The sequence below is a fragment of the Entelurus aequoreus genome, linkage group LG11 (genome assembly GCF_033978785.1).
Source record: "Entelurus aequoreus isolate RoL-2023_Sb linkage group LG11, RoL_Eaeq_v1.1, whole genome shotgun sequence".
NCBI classification, from domain to species: Eukaryota; Metazoa; Chordata; class Actinopteri; order Syngnathiformes; family Syngnathidae; genus Entelurus; species Entelurus aequoreus.
In genome coordinates, this window is record NC_084741.1 from 30833645 (window position 1) to 30839333 (window position 5689).

At 43.9% G+C, this 5689-nt stretch overlaps 1 long non-coding RNA gene across 1 annotated transcript; it reads left to right on the top strand.

Moving 5' to 3' along the window:
- The first annotated feature begins 3532 nt into the window (after positions 1-3532).
- Positions 3533-5143, top strand: LOC133660623 (uncharacterized). The gene is made up of 3 exons (XR_009827849.1): positions 3533-4762; positions 4865-5042; positions 5123-5143. It is a non-coding gene; the product is annotated as an uncharacterized LOC133660623 (long non-coding RNA).
- The last annotated feature ends 546 nt before the right edge of the window (positions 5144-5689 follow it).

The window sequence follows — 5689 nt, forward strand, 5'->3', positions numbered from 1 at the left end:
ACCCTAGTTCCACAGCCAAACAGGCTAAACTGTCAAGCATGGACACCCAAGTGTGACAGAAAAGCAGCCGGCAAACTTGCTTCCTACAGCAGCAAGACGCCATTGCAAGCAGCGCAGAGATAAAACAATAAATACATCAGTGATACAGATGACAGCTGCAATTATCAGAATGCAGAAGATCCCACCATCCTACTATCGCCGAAGACACTGAACCCCGCTGGCCAACAAACCACTTGTGGCCACAGTTTGTACTTCTGACCTGCCGCTGTTTCTTTTGGATGTATGTTTGCTAGTAAAACGGAACGTGATCGACAAACTCTCGCATACACTGATAGATGGACATTAGGAAATAACATTCACTATTGATTCATGGATGACATGTTAGCTCGACCTCAGTAGTGATATTATATCATAGGACCGCCTCTTCACCGCGAGCAGGCATCTTTTCACCAGCGCTCACCATCCGATACTTTCTCACGGTTATTTACATCGTAAATACACTAAGTAACTTGAGAAAATGTGAAGGAAAATTAGTCCAAACAAGTAGGTGAAGCTATGGAAAACTTCCCTAACATCTACATTCAATCTACGACGACGGACTTACACAACACGCCTGCCCGGGTTCGACTCAGCGCACCACAAAGGCAGAGCAGGAAGAAGCGGATGGCGAGTCGAATGGATGTTCGAATTGTTATCTCAATCTGCCTGCTACTATCGGAAGACATACATCCATGTCCATGCCAGGTTTGTTGGTAAATTTGTTTTCAACAGAATCGAATCCAGCGGACCGGGCATGGATCAGCATAGCTAATGTTAACAACAATGTTAGCGGCGTAGAGGGGGAAGGGATCCCACTGCATAACAAAGGAGTACCCCAGCACCCAGAGTGGAGGAGACGCACGGGACCAGAACAACCGGCAAAAAACGACACGACCCCCGGTACCGAGACACCATCGTCATGGAACAACCCAGGGACGCTGCCCAGAGGGTAACCCAGAACATCGGCTGCATCTCGCAACAGGCTGCAGGCTAATGAAACGAGAACCAGATGGACACCGTCGTCATGGAGACTCCCCACAACAACAATGGCCTCGCCGGCTACGATGAGCCACTACAGGGACAACAACAACAACACGAACAATGGCGCAACAGACAATGATGGAGTAATGTCTTCGGCGGCACCCAACCACACAACCGTTGGAAAAGAAACATTGTTGTCACAAGACATGGAAAACATTTTGTCTGCCAGAGGACTGCATATAATCCACATGAATGTAAGCAGTCTTCTCCGTAACATTGACAAACTCAAACTGATCTTTGGAAATGGTAAGGTGGGAATGATGTCGTTTTCTGAGACCAGACTTGATATTTCTATTGAGGACTCTGAGATAGAAATTGTCAATTACACAGTAGTCAGAAGGGATATAAATCGACGTGGGGGAGGGGTTTGTACGTATGTAAGATTTGATATCTGTTTTAATGTACGGGATGATTTGGAGCAAAGTGATATAGAGGCAGTGTTACTCGATATAATTTTCCCCAAAACCAAACCACTGTTAATTGGCTTCCTGTACAGACCCCCAACTCAAAACTCATTTTATGAACAGCTAAACGAGGGATCAACTGATTTATGCAATTCTGAAGTGATACTGATCTGTGATTTGAACATCAACATCCTGAAAAAAGATACTCCTATCTGCAAATCCTTCAGTAATTACTGTAAGCTACATAGCCTGAAACAGCTGATCACTCAATTCACACGGGTGTGCCCTGCTGCTCAAACCGTCATTGATTTGATTTTGACATCAGACCGGACTAAGATCTCCAGAAGCGGTGTAATCGAGTGCGGAATAAGTGATCACTTCATAATTTTCTGCACACGTAAAATTCAGAAATCTGTATCAGATTGTCACAACACAATAAGATTCAGATCGATGAAAAAGTACACCAGTGAAGCTCTAACAGCAGCCCTGGAGAGACTGGACTGGTCAAATGTACTGAATTGCTCATCGGTTGAAAAAGGATGGGCATTCTTCAAATCCAACTTCCTGCATGTATCTGACCAGCTAGCACCCATGAAAGCTTCCAGGGTAAAATCCAGAACAGAACCCTGGATCAATGCAGACATAATAGAAGCCATGAAACTTAGAAATGACAAACATGCTAAGTTCACTAAAAACAGGACTGAACAGCTCCTTAAAGAATATAAAAAGCTAAGAAACGAAGTAACTAATATGATCAGAAAGGCCAAATCCAGTTACTTCAACAAAAAAAATAGCTGAAAATTAAAATTGCCCGCAAAAACTCTGGAAGACGCTGAAACAATTGGGCCACAGCAGTCTCAAAACAATAACCACCAACCTCAACTTGAAAATAAACGGCTCACTCATCACAAACAAATTGAATGTGGCAATTTGCTTTAACAGCTTTTACTCAACCATCGCTTCCACGTTAGTAAGCAAATTGCCCTCACATTCAGGCCTCCACGGTGAACAGCACATCCAAGACTTTTACAAAAACAAAGGGGTACGTGAGGATGACTTCAAGTTTGTCAAAATTAAAACTGATGATGTGTTAAAGAAACTCAGCTAGCTGCAGCCAAACAAAGCCACAGAACATGATAATATTCCCACCGGATTTCTCAAAGACGCAGCTGTCGCGATTGCCCCAATGGTTCCTCATATCACCAACTTGTCCATCAATCAGTGTCATGTCCCACAAGAATTCAAGCTCGCGAGAATATCACCTCTGTATAAAAAAGGAAACAAATTAGACTACCGCCCTGTTTCCATCCTTTGCTCCATCTCAAAGGTTATGGAGAGGTTAATATATGAGCAAATAGATCATTATCTATCAAATCGCGAGCTCCTTTTCGAATTTCAATCAGGATTCAGAAAATCACATTCCACTGATACATGCCTACTGTACCTAACTGACTACATCAGGCGAGAGATAGACATGGGCAAGTACTGTGGAATGGTTATGCTCGACCTTCAAAAGGCATTCGACACAGTTAACCACTCAATACCGTTAAACAAGTTGAGGGCAATCGGTTTTGACAGCGCAGCCACAAACTGGATGAAATCTTACCTTGAGGATAGAGAACAGGTGGTCGAGGTAAATGGATCACTGCCCTCTCCCCTTAAGGTGAACTGTGGTGTCCCACAGGGGAGCATTCTGGGACCATTGTTATTCTTGATTTACATTAACGACATGAAATCAGCATGTAACAGCATTTTGTTCCTGTTCGCGGACGATTCTGCAATCCTGGCCTCGGACAGGGACAAATTGAAGGTTGAAAGTGCACTCAGCACAGAACAAAGTAATCTCTGTCTCTGGCTTTCCGATAACAAACTGTCATTACACCTGGGTAAAACAGAGTCCATACTATTTGGGTTTAGGCACAACCTAGGTAAATCTCCAGGCTTTACGATTAAAGCAGGTGATACCATAATCACCAGCAAGGACAAGGTAATTTACCTAGGTTGTGTATTGGACAGCACTTTCTCGGGTGAAAAAATGGCATTAAAAGCAATCACCAAGGATTTCTGCGTTTATCAACAGGGATACCCTTAAGACCCTTGCCGGTGCCCTCATACAGTGTCATTTTGACTACGCCTGCACCTCATGGTTCACCAGTATCCCCAAGCCACTAAAAACAAAACTGCAAACTTCCCAAAACAAGCTGGTGAGACTCCTGCTCAACCTCCCATACAGGACTCACCTAACTCAAGCCCACTTTACCAAATTGGGATGGCTTAAAGTTGAGGAAAGAGTACACCAAATTGCAATGTGCCTGGTATTCAAAATACTCAGAGAAACTGTCCCCAAGTACCTGTCAAACTATTTCACCAGAGTAAGTGATGCTCACAGGTACTACACGAGAGGGAGTTCCTCAGACCTCGTCCCCCCCAAATTCATATGGGAAAAAATGCATTCAACTATTTTGCCACCACACAGTGGAATGCACTACCCCTGATCTGAAACAAAATTGATCCCCAGCAACTTTCCGAAGCATCAAACAGGTTTACATATGGTTATAGTGTATATATATTTTCTCATTCTGTTTTGCACACTCTGGGTGTCAACATGTGCATAGTCATGTACATAGTGTCATGTACATAGTGTATACCCCACCCCCAATTTTTTAACGTCATTTTTTATATACATGTTACAGGTTATATATATTTTATTATTGAATGTATCAAATGTGAGGAATATTTAATGGACCGCACTGGAAACAAGCCTTTTGGCTTTTTGTGCCATCCATTTGCCTTTTTAAAGCATTACATGTGTGATGGGACACAAGTAGGGGATTGAATTTTTTTGTTTCATTGCCATGCATGTCTTATAATGTTTTATTGCTGTGGATTTTTTATTGCATGTTTTTACATTTTAGAATTTGATTGTCTTTTAATTGCATGTTTTTACTCCTTGTGGACTTTGCTGGTATTTTAAGACGTTGCCCCTTTTTAGCTTGTTGCCCCTAACAACCGAAGTGCCCACTCAAACGACACCTTAAGTTAAACGCACCTGTGGAGCATTAGGACTGCACCCATTTAAAAGAGAACAGGCAGGATCGACGAGGAGGGAAGCGACAGCAGAGCGATCGGGGAAGAATCGACAGGCTTGACAAGGAGGACCGGGTGAACGCACGCAGGCTGGGAAGGAACCCCGGACTACACAGCAGACCCCGCAGGCTACCGCAGTGAGCCCCAAGAAGCCTACAACACGCAGGGGCAGAGGAAACTCTGCCTCCGAAGTAAGTGACGTGTGTTGTGGATCTCTGGGGGCAACCAACTGCCTTGGGCTGTGGGCTTGCGGGCTCGTGCGTTGTACACTATCTGTGTGGTTCTGTGGACAGGGGGCGATTGGGACCAAGAGACCTGCGGCGACCCCCGGGAGCGACCAAGAGGCGGAGCGAGACGGGACGGGTACGGCCACGTAGGTCCCGCGAGTGACCGGCGACAGGCGAGGAGAGTGGGCGTACCCAATACTTCGACGCGGAACTACACAGGGGCAGGGGAAACCCTGCCTTGCGTGTAAGTGTGGCATCAGAACAGGTGGTCGAGGTAAATTATTTTATACCCGTGGCCTGCCTCCGTTTTAATTCTGTGTGCAGGAGCCAGGAGGCTGACCCACTACGCCTGTCGCGGCTGTACCCTCACCATAATATTGGTTACCAATTGGTATTTTTAGTATTGACAACTGGACGGTTTAATGTGTATTGTAATAAAGTGCGAACAAGCATAATCATCTTCCCTTATTTTGGACAGCTGCTCTCACTACATTGGGTTCCTAATATTTATATTTGTTTTAAGCAACATTTTTATTAGATTTTAATATTCCACCACTCGGGTCCATCACACATGGATTAAATTATTTTAGATGTCAATAAACTTCTCAATAAATCAATATTTGGTTAGGACAAATCAAAGTATAATTTATCATTTTCACCATTGTTTGACTCTTTCTTATCTCCAGGTGTTCACAAACTAAATCTACATTGAAAGAATAACGAATACAGATAAGTTATCGGAAGCAGGAAGTTATCAATGTTGACATTGGAAAGAAAAGACACATTAATTCCAGGCTTTCGCGGGCCACATAAGATTATGTGTTGGGCCAGATTTGGCCCTGGGTTTTGAGTTTGACATATATGAGCAGGGCCATTGTTTAGAGGGGAAAG